The 14997-nt window shown below is 36.6% G+C and overlaps 1 protein-coding gene across 7 annotated transcripts in view; it reads right to left on the bottom strand.

Moving 5' to 3' along the window:
- LOC134854256 (cholecystokinin receptor type A-like) overlaps positions 1 to 11669 on the bottom strand; it is a 90076-nt gene extending 78407 nt beyond the window's left edge. The window contains exon 1 of one of the 7 annotated variants that reach the window (XM_063870445.1): positions 11408 to 11669. The gene's annotated coding sequence lies outside the window, so the exon portion shown is untranslated. Of the gene's footprint in view, positions 1 to 924; positions 945 to 1251; positions 1285 to 1411; positions 1947 to 10515 lie in introns of those variants that run through there. The other 6 variants (XM_063870442.1, XM_063870440.1, XM_063870441.1 and 3 more) reach the window with 6 other exon arrangements.
- Between the last annotated feature and the right edge of the window lie 3328 nt (positions 11670 to 14997).

The raw sequence follows: 14997 nt of genomic DNA on the forward strand, positions 1-14997 counted from the left end.
GATCAAAGCTCAGTAAGTGGCACAACAGCATTTTTCTGTGATGAGCTCAACTTCTCGTTTTATTGTTCTTTCTTTAGTAGATGAATTGTCTTAAATAAGCTCCCACCACAAAAAAAAAATTCAACAAAAGAAGAGCTTAGTTTTTTTCTTAAAATTGTGTTGTTTTTCGGTGGACGTGCCGTGGGGTTAAAGGACATGCATGAAAACCTAAAGCTGTGGAATTGTCCGAAGTTATCGTAAGTTAGGAGTAACAGAAAACAGTTTTTTTCTTAAAAAAATGGTTATAGAACCTAAATAGAATAATTATATATTTAAAATTGGGTTTTTAAAATGTTTTGAATTTTTTTCATTCACGAGAAGGCGCTAAAATGACTAAGAAGGCAGTATATAGCGTAAATCTTATTATTTCACGGCTGTAATAAAGTTTTACAGCTCATCCTTCTGTAATAAGCCTGCTTGCTTGCTTTTTTTGCTCGTTTTTAGACAAACTTGAATAACTTTTATTGGTTTTTCTCACTACTGGGAAAGTTTTTGAAAATTTTTCAGGAAATTCGAATCAAGGGCTATTTTATGATACATCACTTGACTCACTCCGATACTTATTTGTGGATTCCTGATTTTGTGTGGAAAACAAAAAAAGTAAAGTAAAACACTTTTAAATGGTCGGAGCAACTAACTCACGGCTCAGAAAAAAATCACATGAATAATTTGTTAGGTTGCTACCGTTAAATTAAATTTTTTTACGCGTAATAAGTTTATCATTATTTTCAGGACCATGAGAAATTTTTACGTTTACACGTTAAATTTTGTTCTAGATACTTTAGAAGCAAACGATAATTGGAGGTTACTCATAGCTTGCAAATCTTCTTGCGTTTGAAAACTTCATTAAAATTTTTGATGAATAAGTGAATTTGAATGCTGAACCTGTTTCTGAAGTATAGAGCAAATTGAAGTTTGTTCCTCCAATTGATTGTTAAAGTTTTTCCCAATGAGTAATTAGTTTCGCCGTGCCGTTTTCATGGCAAATAAACATTTTATTTAAAAAAAGGCAATTATTTATCGGTTGAATCACATTCCGGCTATTATTTTTCTAACTTTTTACCAATTTGATGAATCTGTAGATATTTTTTCTAGATAGATTCGGTAAATTTTTTCATGATAAAAGTTTCATCTTGGAAGGAACGTTGAAATTGAACTATGATGTATAAAAAATGAAAAATTTCTACGAAAGTCTTTTACAATTAAACTTACAAAAGATTATCTGTTTGGTGAATGTTATTTATAAAACAACCAACAAGTTATAAAATTTGCGATCTATAAGTCACACCGGATTAACGCGGTGTCTGTTTTTTATTGACTAGAAGCTAAACTAAGGGGCGAATTTTAAACCGTAATCTAAACACCGACTTACCTTCCTTGACGCATTGGCTAAACTGCGGTTAAAGCAGAATAACTTGAAAACGGCGGTCGACAGAGGAAAGTCTTTTTAGCCGACAGCTATATTAGACGAAAACTTGAATATCGTGTTAAAACATCTTAAACTTTCACAGAAAATATTCATTTTAATGTATAAAACTGTGTTTACTACTCAGAGGACGCATTTTTTGGGATAAATATGATGTCAAGAAGCCAGCAATTCTGAATTGAGTATTAAAAGTTTTCAGTTCAAACTAGCTAATGTTCGTTTTGTCTCTTCTTCTGAAGTGCTTTTCGTTTATGGTGTACATATGGAATGGATCTTGATGGCTTCAGACTAATTAATAGATGGATAAATATAAATTCTGGCAGGGCAACTGCCGGTTCAAACGCTCGCAAATATCGGAACACCTGGTTGTGTTGAGCTAATCAAACAAAGTGCGAATGAAAGAGAAAAAAGCGGGTAGGAGGGACCATCAATAAATCAGACAATTCGAATCGATTTTTGTTTTTATTGTTTGCTTAAACTGGACGCAGATTTTTAAAACAGAAAACCAAAACAAAGCACTTGGCAGTAGAAACAGCAATCAATCATTTTCTTCGGACGGGCCAGTTCAACTTTTGTGTAATGTATGTCAACTCTAAGTGTTTGGTATATAAAACAAGTTGTTGAAAAAGAAGTTAAAAGTGTGCATGAATAACTATTTATGGTTATATTAGAGCTGGTGAAATGGGATGGACAAAAAGTATCAATCGTAAAAAGCCCCCTCCTCCCCCAGCTTAAGTGACTTGCCATAAACAGAAACACTCAAAAAACCCCCTCAAAACAACGCAATAAACCTAATGCGCTACTGGGCATTTGATAGTTTTCCAAACTTATAACTTATAGTGTTGAATCTCTGGGAAAAAGACTCCTTTGCTAAATAAAAAAAGTTCGTTAAAATGTATTTTTCATTTTTAATCGTTTTACTCCACTCAATAGTTGCGACCACAAAAATTAGTCTTAGGAGCCCTCAGAGAAACTCGATTTGGTGAAATTTCTTCCGAAAAAGCTCGCTTATGATCAACTACTCAGTATAATTTTCACTACATTTCGAGAAAAACTAGTTGACTTTTGAGACAATTTTGGTGCGGGGAGTGTTGGTGAGAGAATCCATAGAAGATGTTGTGCAAGAAGACCTTGCAAATTTACTTTCAAAGACTCTGATTATCTTGGTTCTTAAACTTTTCGTGTAAGATTGCTCAACAAAAAAAAAACGTTTAAAAGCTGGTTCTCTTTACAAAAAATGAAGTACATATTTGTCTGAAGTATACAGTTCAGAAGCATCTACAGTACATAAACAACTAATAAAAATTTCACGCAATTTTAGAGGTTTGTTATCCCCTAATTCCATGACATGTTTGATGTTATTAATTTCTGCCGGGAATTAATGTCAAGCAAGTGCTAATTTTGTATCGGTAAGCTATTTACAATGATAATTCACAAATAACCTTCACAACAACTTAGAACTTCAGAATGGTTTGCAGATCAACATTTATTCTTTATCGATTCAAGATCTTTTGATCATAAAGAAGTCTTAGAAGTAGGCTTTTCTGTTAAATTGAATCCAAATGTATGGTTTAAAACGTTTCCCAATAGCTGTTATAAATCTTCTGGAAATTAAAACATTCAATGTTGCTAGAAACTGAGAGCAATGCAATTTAGAACATTCGTTTACCCATGGCACCAAAGCAACCTTCAAATCTAGTTAACTAATCTCCCTCCTTTTCATTATAACTAGTAAAGAGAGTCTCCACCCCCTATGAAAACTAATTCAACTGTTAAAGATTATGTGCAACTTGCACCTTGTTATGTATTTTAATTATTTTGCAACTTCCCTCAGTGGGTTGGAGGGTGATAGCAACAAGTAGCTAACATTTTTGGTTCAGCTCGGTTAATCTAAAGTAATTAAGAGGTCATCGTTCCGACCATTTGAAAAACGGGGAGGAACGTGTATTCGGGCGTGTTTTAGTTTTTTCTTTTGTTCTTTTTTTTTGTTCCGACCATTGAAAATGAGAAGCTTTGTATTCGGGTGTATTTTAGTTTTTTCTTTTTTTTGTTCCGACCATTGAAAATCAGAAGGAGTTTTGCATTCAGGTGTATTTTAGTTTTAGTTTTTTTTTTGTATCGAACATTGAAAAAGAGGAGGAGCTTTGTAATCGGGCATGTTTTAATTTTTTCTTTTTTTTTCTTTTTTTTTGTTCCGACCACCTGCAAATGAGGATGAGCTTTGTTTTCGGGTGTGTTTTTGTTTTGTTCTTTTTTTTGTTTTCCACATTTTTGATTTTTAGTTCACTTTTGATCGAAATACGCGATCGAGTAATGTTCGTTATATGGAAATTCACTAGTTTTAAAATAATTTTAAGCTCATAAAACTTCACTTTTGTTGCAACGCAAATATAAAACAGAGTACATATGATACAAAACTGACATACTTAAAAACACTCGTCACAGGCAAAGCAAAAACCGCAATTGCGGAATTTAGTTACAGTGGCGTTATGTACAAGGATGCACTGGCCACCTTGCAACGGAAGTTTAGGCAACCACTCGCTATTGTTGGTGCGCATCTTGATAAGCTGAATATTTTTCCTCCACTTAAGATGCACAATTCGGAAAATGTCATTAGTTTCTCCTTTGCCATATCTGGTCTCGTAGCAGTTTTCAAATCATTGTCATTCAACGATGATCTAAAGAGTGTTAACCTGTTAAACCAAGCTGTTAGTAAACTTCCGCCTAACCTCAAGGAAGCTTGGTCAATGAATACTGATAGGCATAATTGGCAGCGACCAACACTGTTAGATTTTAATAGCTGGTTGAAAAAAAAGGCCGAGGGGCATGAAAGATTACACGTACTTAACTCTAAGGCAAAAAACGAGGAACCACTTAAGCCAAAAACAACCAAAAATTTTGCAGCCAATAGCCAGGTAACTAGTAAGGCTCAGGATAAGTTTAAGTTTCCGCCGTGAGTTTTGTGTAAGGGTAGGCATGCATTGTGGAACTGTGCTGTTTTCAAGGAAAAGAATGCTACTCAGCGAGCAAAATACGTAGCTGAACAGAAACTTTGCTTCGCTTGCCTCAATGGCAATCATAGTTTCCGGCAATGTTCTAGAGCTAAAAAGTGCCCGAAATCAGAGTGCGATAGCACACATAATGTTTTGCTCCATGGAGCCAAAAAAGTATTTCCTCGGAAGGAAAATTCAAATGTCTCAAATAAGGCTGGAACAGACAAATCCAAGGAGAATACAAACACTTCCACCCACGCTGCTGTTAGTGATGTACATGACATTGAATCGTCTAAAGGGTTGTTGCCAATTGCATCACTTGGTGTATCCTCGGATGTAACCATTCTCCTGACGTTGGTTCTTTGTGATAGTGCATCGACTCACTTTTGGGTGTCTTCGTCCCTCGTTAACCGTCTCGGCTTAGTAGGGGAGCCCGTTAACTTGTCAATTAGTGGTTTCAATTCAACCACCGTCGTTGAGACTCAGAGGGTCAAGTTTACAGTTTCTCCCGAGCCGAATAATAGTGATTTCGTATTCCTTCTGTGTGCATATCTTAAAGACAATATTCGGATTGGTTCCGAATTAATCAATATTGCTGATTTGCGGAATAAATATCCACAATTAGCACCTATTAAGCCCACTCAATATACTTATGAGGACGTTGAAGTTATTATAGGACAAGCCTGCTACCACGCCGTTAGATCCATTGAGTTCATTATGGGAGATGATAATAACTCACCGTGTTCCGTTCGCCTACCGATAGGTTGAGTCATGAGTGGTCCGTTGCCGCCGTCCGTTGTATCTATTTCTTCGTGTTTCAGGTGTGTTGTTGAAGATTCTTCTTTGAACGACCAGTTAAAACCCTGGTACGAGTAGGATTCTTATGGTGCTTTCAAACAAGTCGATGCTCGTTCCGCCGCAGATAAACATGCTTTATCCAGCCTAAACTCTGAAACCGTTCACAATGGCGAAAAATACATTCGGGTTGATAGTAATGTCAGTCTACTAAACAATTATTACTCGTCACTCGTCCAGTTTAAAACATTGAAGAGAAGGTTAAGTAAAGACCCTGAACTGCGCGAAAGATACGCAGACACAATTAGAGAGGACATTAGGAAAAGCTATGTCGTTACCGCCGAACCGCATGATCCACGTAAGCGTTCCGCTTGCGAGTGGTGTCTTCCGCACCATCCGGTCGTAAAACCGAAAAAGCCGGGTAAGGTGCGCCGAGCCCTTAATGGGGCTTCTAAGTTTCACAGTACGTCCTTAAATAAGTCCTTATGGGTGGGTCCGGACCTACTCCAAAATTTAATTTTTGTATTTTTGCGGTTCCGTCAACACAAGTACGCCATCTCCGCGGATATAGAGGGTATGTTCCTCCAGGTAGGAGTCCTCACCCGCGATCAAATTTCGCTCCGTTTTTTGTGGCGGGAAGATACCACTTCCGATGTGGTAGTTCACCAGTACACTCGCCACATATTCGGAACACGGGATTCGCCTACGTGCGCCAATTTTGCAATGCGAAAAACAGCAACTGATAGTATGTCCACATACCTGAGGCCGCCTCAGTCGTAAACGAAAACTTTTACATGGACGATTACTTGGACTCGTTCGAGAACGTTACCCATGCAATTAAAATTAACCGCGATTTGGTTTCATTACTAAAATTGGGAGGATTTAATTTGACTAAATTTATCAGTAATGCTGATGAAATTACTTCAGCAATGAACCCCGAGGATTGCGAAACGTCGTCTTCAACCATCAAGGAAATATGTAACGGTGCCGAACAATCATCACACGTCTTAGGTCCTAAGTGGGACCATGTCAAAGACACATTGGTTGTTAGCAGAGGCGTGGATCGTCCTCTCGATAAGGCAATAACTCAACGAACCGTCTTGAGTTTCGTCTCTTCTGTGTTTGACCCTGTTGGATTAGTAGCTCCATACACAGTTAGGGCCCGTCTTTTGCTTAAAGATACTTGAAAAATCAGTGGCCAAATTTGGGACGACGAATTGCCGAAAGACATAAGAGATAAGATTGTCGAGTGGTACTCCGGTCTCCCTCTCTTAGGGCAATTGACTATTCCCTGTTGTTACTTAACAGAACCTGTGGATCAAATTGAGCTCCACAAGCTTGGTGATAGCTCGCAGGACGTTTTCTGTGCGGTTGGATTTTTGCGTGAGCACAAAATTTTTGGATTTTTGAGTTCGCACAAAATTCAAATATCCTTCATCTTTGGTAAAGCTCGCGTTGCGCCCATGAAAGCGCTATCTATACCAAAGCTAGAGCTTCAAGGTGCTCTGCTCCCCACACGACTGAAAGATGATATACTGACCGCCCTTACTGTCTGCATTAATTATGTCTACATATGGACAGATAGTACTACAGATTTGCAGTGGCTAAACTCCACTGAAAAATTACCTGCTTTCGTCGCTAACCGTGTCGGCGAAATCCTCGAATCGACCACTATTGATGAGCGGCACCATGCTCTGAGCGACAATAATCCAGCTGATACCGCTACGCGTGGGATTTCTTCGGAAGCCCTCAAGGATAGCAGCTGGGTTATTGGTCCAAGCATTCTCAGGACTACTGATTGGCCGTTTATACCCGACGAACGTGTGATCAATAAAATTCGTTTGAAGGGTCTTTCTTGTTATTTTGATAATTGCTTGGAGACATCATCTTCCTTCGTCACCGATGTCACATCCATCAAACATCCCGAACATGGGTTCAATTGGGAAAGGTTCATTTCTTTTACGAGATATAAAAGAGTAGTCGCTTTTATGTTGAGGATGCTGCCTTTACATAAGCATTTTCGCGGTAAGGACTTACGAATCACCGACCCCACTGAACTTGGTTTTGCCGAAAGCAAACTGATTCATCTTGTTCAGATGGAATCCTTCCCCGTTGAGTTGAAAACACTCACCGCTGGCAAATCTATTAAGAATAGTAGTAAAATGGCCACATACTCGCCATTTATCGGTCCCGCTGGTATCATTCCTTCCACCGGACGGATCGTGCGCTTAGTGAATACCGAGTTTGATACTAGGCACCCAATATTACTCGACGCCCGAAATACCCTAGTTCGTTTGTTGGCCCGCAGCCTCCACCATAAGCATTTTCATCAAGATTTAGATTACAAGCGCTCTAATCATACGGGTGTGGATTACTTTGAACCGCTTTACGTTCCGGTTTGCAGAAGCACTGAAAAAAGATGGGGATTTCTTTTCACTTGCCTCACCACCAGGGCTGTACACCTTGAGATTGTACCATCTCTGGACACTAGTTCTTGTGTCATGGGCATTGAACGGTTCATTGCGCGTCGTGGTACACCAAGCACGATCTGATCGGACAACGGCACGAACTTCTTTGGTGCAGAAAAAGAATTAGTTGCCTGCATCAAGAGCTGGAATGGTATGGCTCCGACCATTTTTACACACAAAGGTGTAACTTGGAAATTTAACCCGCCAGGCCCACCCCATCATGGCGGCTCGTGGGAGCGCCTCGTCCGAAACGTGAAGCGCGTGCTTTACGATATACAAGGCAGTAGACGAGTCACCGAAGATGTGTTAGGAACAACACTCTGCTCAGTTGAGCAGGCTTTGATTTCGAGGCCAATCACTCCCGTTAGTACTGATTCACGTGAGTTAGAAGCGAGCGCAGTCATATGCTAACGCGATTTGTTCTCGTTGGCTTCGAGAATATGTTCCCTCACTGAATAAGCGTGTCAAGTGGGACACTCATTCTGACTCCACTCTTAAGACAGGCAATCTCGTTTGGGTGATTGAGCCCGATAGTCCGCGTGAGTACTACCCTCTCGCCCGAATCGTCAAGCTAAACTACGGACAGGACGGTTGCGCCCGATCCGCCCTTGTTAAGACCGCACCCGTGAAGTCACTCGGCTGACCGTTAAGCTCGCTCCGGTTCTTCCTTCTTCAGGCGGGGAGAGGATGTTGCAACGCAAATGTAAAACAAAGTATAGATACATATAAAACAAGAGTTTAAATGCATAAAAAAAGAACAGTTGGCCGAGCGGCCTAAGCTAAAGTAACGTAACGCCGACTATAGAGACATGACAGTTGACGTAGGTTCGATTCCCCCACCTGCTCATGTAGTAATATACTAAAAAAAGGGGCTATATCCTATTTTAACTGTTTTTGGTTCTAATTCGGTTCAGCCTTGATTAAGGCTGACCGCCAAAAAGAGCAATTTCTCTCAAAGAAATTACCGACCGGTTCTTGTGGGTAGCTTTCGCCAATATTTTTATTGGAGCAGACTTTTGGTGAAGTTATGAACTTGTTTTACAGCAAATTTTGGATGATATTATCAATATTGCCGATCAATTTTGTATTGCCGAGAATATGAAATTATTATTGATTTTTCGGTTTTAAATTCATCCTACGGAGATTTAGCGAGCACAGTTTTAGATGTTTCTTTCAGCGCTTTTTTAAGAAAAAGGTTTTCTTAGAATAATTAAAACTATTGTATAAAAAACAAGGATAGCTGATTCTGTTCAAGTAGCACAGAATGTTCCGACTACACTCTCAAAAAAAATTTCAACTTTAGTGTCTTATGTTGTACGTCGTGGGATGATAGAGTTACTTAAACGCGTTTAAATTTAATGAATTAGGTATAAACGGCTACAATTATCGTCAAAAAAAGAAATGAACAAAAGAGATGAAAGTTTGTTTAAAAAAACGTTGATTTTTTTTTCAATTTTTTGCACTAATTTTTGTACTATTTTTTTAACTAAAAACTGTTTAGAGCATCCAAAATTATGAATTTTCATGGTGAAATTAATCTTTTTAAGCCTTTAATGGTATTTTTCATACATAACGAACGTTATTCGATTGCTTTACTTGCTCGAATTTAGACTATAAAAAATGTTAAGCCTGATTTTCTCGACACTAAAACTTTTTGTAATTTTTAGTCACGACTGAAAGGGTTTTAAAATGATAGGTTACTCAACCCGGTTCAATAAAAGTTTGTGGTTCTTGATTTTGCATGGAAAACAAAACAAAACAAGGATAGCCGGTTACTGAGCAATAGCAGAGAATGTTCCGACCACAGTCTTAAAAAATACAATTTTTTTTTTAAATTAGCTTCGTTTTTTTCTGCATATTTTGATAAAAAGATCTGAAGTAAAAATAGAATGTAGGCATATCTGAGAGTCATAGTAAAATAGGTCCATTGGAAAACAGTTTTTGAAAAAAAATTACTAGAAAAACGAAAATTATTTAAATTTTCAAGTTTTTATTACCCAAAATTGCGCTAAAAACTCCAATAACTTCATTTACTTGAAAATAAACTAAGAATTTACGGTAAACCAAAAATCAAAATTTTGAACCGGTTTTTCGACACTGTGAAAAAAATTCTAAAATTTTATATGTAGTTCGAATCACGACTAAAAAGGCTTTAGCATGATATATCACTCGACAGTTTCCGATGATTATTTGTTGCACCTGATTTTGCGTGGAAAAAAAACTGGAACACCAACTTTTCTCCCCATTTTCAATGGTCGGAATAAACACTAAAACACACCAGAATACAAAATTTTTCCTCAATTTCAACGGTCGGAACGATAAGAAAAAAATTTTAGAATTAGTTTGGTATTCAATTTTTGAAACAAATTTTGTCGATCATTCCTAATTCACCTATTCTCTATGCGATCGTATAGTTTTGGATTCCCACAGCCCACTTAAAACGACAATTAGAAGAAATTTTTCAAAAATCTTCTTTTTATAGGAATATGGTCGGAAAATTCTGTGCTACTTGCACCGCAACCGGCTATCCTTGTGTTTAATAGCTTTCACCCCAATCATCAAATATTTCGACCCAAAGGTAGAAGTACTATATATTCCCCTGAAGGCCCCTCATCTATTCAGCTTGACGCTGGAAACTAGAATCCTGTTTTGCAGTTCTGCCAATAATTTATATGAAAAAAAATAACACACGTGGATCTGAACAGAAAAAATCTGCTAAATCTGGTGGTACGTAGTACAACCCAGCAATAATACAAATCAGCTAAAACTAGTTACATAATTATTCAATACTTACGAAACAATTACGGAAATTTAGCAAACTTCAAGGCAATGACATATTTTTTCAAAAATTATTTCATCTGACAATTTTGTTTCAGTTATTTTTAGATAATTATATTAGCACTTTGAAAATCTAAAAAAAAGATAAATAAGGAAATAATTAATTTTCAGAAGATGTCATCAGTTATATAATCAGACCCCGGGATTAGAGGGAAAACTTGGAAAAGTAGAGGAAATCAAGGGCCCGGAAGAAAAGCTGTAATTCAAGAAGCAAACTATAAACTATGAGATGGCGGATGGGGAAGTAGAGTGGGTTATCTCTTGATGTAATAATATCTTTAATGTCAAAGTGATAAAAGTTAAAACGCCAAGGATATATCTAGTCTGAATTTAGAAGAACCATAAACTACGTCTAAGTCTAAGGTTAAAACTGATACTTACACAACTGACTTGAGTGATGCTTTTGGAACCTTGGGTCAGATTGGAATGTGTTGAAAGATAAGTGGTGAATTGGATTGATTTTATTTTCTCTCCTGTTTTTTAGCAACGGATAGAGCCATCATCCGATGGTTGTAGACACTGGCATAGGCACTTGCAAAATCAATAATAAAAGTAAACTAAATGATAACCTATTCAAATCTAAATATGAAAAACAAACTTGGAACTCCCCTGGGCAGATAAGCGCTGTGGTATCGATCACTAACAACAAGTGTACCATAAACCAATTTTATATATTTTTATGGTAATCAGAAAGTAAACAGCGTAAATTACTAACCAGAAGAGATTTGAACCAAAACATAGGAGTAAGAATAATTTAAGAAATTTACGAATAACTTGAGATCTTAAATTTTGGAAGACTCAATTGTTTTAGTCGCGTCAGTCAATCCATTCTCTACGCATCGCTTTACCTCTTAACTGCAGCTATCCGTCGAAGCTCTTCCAACATCATCGGTTGTCATGGTATAGTTTCATTGTCAATCCTTTCTCCCGAAGTATGGGGGTCAGCCGATTTTGAATTCAAAGATTGGTCCAAAAGGGCTGAACTCCGTTGTCAGAACCAGATAAGCAAACCATACTTGCTTTGGGCGATAGTTTTGGGCTACTTAAATCAAGAAAACAACGCGACTTATCTGAGGGTCATTGTGTGGCTGGTTTTCATTAGCTGATATGGCAGTATTCGTCGTTTTGTATTGTTTGTTTTTGAGTGATTGACTTCTATCATTTGATCTGCTGAATTGATAGTCACAAGTATGTATCCTGATGATAAAATGTCGAACTCTATCGAGCATGTAAGCATTCTTTCTCCTAAAAGGTTAGGAGGCTGGCCGATACTCGACGCTTTAAGTTCAACCAAACTTGTTCGAAAGTTGAAACTCTATCTAACTCGACAGTTTGTCATCAGAGGCATAGCTGTATCACTTAGAGACGGGTGTCGAAAATTCCTTCAATTTCTCAGGATTCTCTGTCGATTCCTTTTCTCGAAGTGACATGCCTCGTAATGATAAAAATTCGAAACCAGTCCAGCTTGTTATATTTTTTTACTTACAGGTTTAGGAGGTTTGCCCAATCCAAACCCCACACCAAAACTTGAATGCAAATCATGTTAAAAAAAATAAAGTACTGCTTTCTTCTTACAAGATTTGTTCAAAAGTTACTTTCATTTTGCTAAATTCTTGCAAAGGTTTGCATTTCATTTGCAAGAATAGGCTAAACATTTAGCATTCTACTTCTATATTCTTCTAACATTTGATAAATGTTTTCTGTGATTTGAAAAATGTGGAGGAACTTTGTATTCGGGTGTGTTTTAGTTTTTTGTGCATTTTTTTTATTTCCACGCAAAATTAGGTACCAAAATTAATCTTTGGACTGTATTGAGCAATATATCATATTGAGACTCTTTTAGTCCTGATTCGAAGGACATTATAACATTCAAAAAAAAATCCCAGTGACGAGAAAAATTGGTTTGAAGTTTTTGATTTTTTATTATTTCGATTTGATAAGGTGAGCTTCCAGAAATACAATAGCTTATTTATGCTTATTTTAAGACGTGGACGCTGAATTTTACTCCAGCACATTAGTTTTTGGAGTTCTTTTAGGCTGAAAACTTTAGAAAAGATTTTTGGAAAAACATTTAATAAACATTTTGAATATTTTTTGAAACATTATACGATTTTTTTTGTTTTTCCATTCATTTTTCTTCATAAACATTTTTCCATTTGGCCTAATTCTTTATGACTACTGAAAATTTGTAGGTTCTTTTTATCGCACCACACAGAAAAAAAAGACAGTCTTTTGCAGATTCTTAATTTGTATTTTCTATGATCATTTTGTGCTACTTGCACAGTAATCGGCTCTCCTTGTCTGTTTTTGATATTTTCAGTGCTATTGTCGTTTCGATTAGTCTCTAGCATGTACCTAGCAAAATCACACTGTGGAGATTGCGTGAGTATTTTTCTCCTAAGGCGAAAAAAAAAACATACTACAAAAACCATATTCTTTGAGGTTTATTTGCATAACTATTCCAAAAACTTTTCGTTCAATTATTGGAATATTTTTACAGCTGAATACAGTGCTGATTCAAATTAACCGGACAAAACGCGTTTAACTTGAAATTTAAAACCCATTTTTCTCAAATGGGTTGAGTTTAGGTGAAAACTTCTGAAGACAAAACTTGCTTAAAATTTTAACAGAATTAATATGAAATAATTTGTTTTGCGAAGTTCAGGCCCAAAATTTTACCGGGTCATTTTGGCGTTTCTTAGTTAATCAAAAATTACGCCGAAAATACCCAGTCGTTCACAGACATAATTATATCAAAGCGAGCCCCTTACGTAGCCCAACAAACTTTAAGAAGAGTATATTCTCCAAGAAAAATTTGCAAATTAATTAAAAATTGTTTTTAAGTAAAAAGTTGGTATTTTATATAGTAAAAACGGCCTTTTTTGGCTATCAAGCAAAAATAAATTATTTATACAATATTTTGGAGATAATACCCTTCTTAAAGTTTGTTGGAGTACGTAAGGGGCTCACTTTGATACAATTATGTCTGTGATCGACTGGGTATTTTCGGCGTAATTTTTGATTAACTAAGAAACGCCAAAATGACCCATTTTTGGGGTAAAATTTTGGGCCCGATTTTCGCAAAACCAATTACACCATATTAATTCTGCCAAAATTTTAAGCAAGTTTTGGCTTTATGAGTTTTCACCTAAACTCAACCCAATTTGAGCAAAATGAGTTTTAAATTTCAAGTTTAACGCGTTTTGTCCGGTTAATTTATATCAGCACTATGAAAAAAATTGTGAGCAAAAAAAAACACAATTTTTGAAGTTCATTTTCCAGCAAAACACATATTAAAAATCTTCAAACAAGTTTCTGCCTGTCTAAAGGTGTGAAAACTTTGAAAGAAGCTAACAAGATTTTTAAAATATTCACATCCACAAATTACGAGCGCTAAAAACAAGATTGATTGATTCAAAGAGTTTCCCGTTTATTCAGCTGGTCTAGACTTTGTTTAAAATTTTCCACAGCCGAACTGAAAATGCATATCTTATGATTCATTTCATCAATTAGAAATTTTTTGTGTTATTCGATATAATTTACCGCAAAAAATTCTAATCATAAATTGGCAAAAAATCTTCTTTCTCTTAGAGGAGAACAAATCTCGAAAATGTTTCAAAATGTTACAAAAATCTTCAAAAATCCACCGGCTCAAAAAATCACTGCGAAAAACAAAAGTTGACCTCTGTTGATTTGGAAACCTGGTGATTAAAATGTTTTCAGCAAAAAATAAATTAAGGGTTTGGCCGCTGTAAGGTTTTGGAGTAGCTCCAAGAGGAAACCTGATCGACTTTAAAACATTCCGGAACTTCCCAGGTTCTTACATGCATCCCCTTTTGCGTAATTTTTTGCCTACTTTGAAGCAAAACTTTAGCGGGTGGAGCGTTTTTTTTTTAAGGTTGCACCTAAAATATTGCATCAAATTGAGCGGTTTTTGAGCGGTCAAATTTACGAACTTTTGAGTAAATTTTTGAGCAGAATTTTCACAAAAACCGGTCAAGGTTTGAACGGTTACTGCGCGTTGTTTCCTCTAAACAACTGCGCAAGAATCGAAAAGTTTCTATAGCCTGAACTGAAAAGAACACCCTAAACTAGGTACCACGAGTCGAGATACTTCACGTAACATGAAGCAAGACTTGATCGGTTTGAACGTTTTTTTTAGACAATTACGTTCAAACTCTTGCTTTGAAATGATCGTTTTGAACTATTTTTGAGCGGTTTCTCACATTTATGTAAGCGCTTGTGGAGCGGTTGGCTTAGAAAAAATCTGTCATAAAGCGCTCAAAAAATTGTCAAAAACCGTTTAACAACCATTTAAATCATTCATTTTGAAGCAAGATTTTGAACGAAACTGTTAAAAAAACGTTCAAACCGCTCAAATCTTGCTTCATATTAGACGAAAATTCTTGATTCGGATGAGGATGCGTTTGCGTCCGTT

Source organism: Symsagittifera roscoffensis, chromosome 9 (assembly GCF_963678635.1).
Source record: "Symsagittifera roscoffensis chromosome 9, txSymRosc1.1, whole genome shotgun sequence".
Taxonomy (NCBI): Eukaryota; Metazoa; Xenacoelomorpha; order Acoela; family Convolutidae; genus Symsagittifera; species Symsagittifera roscoffensis.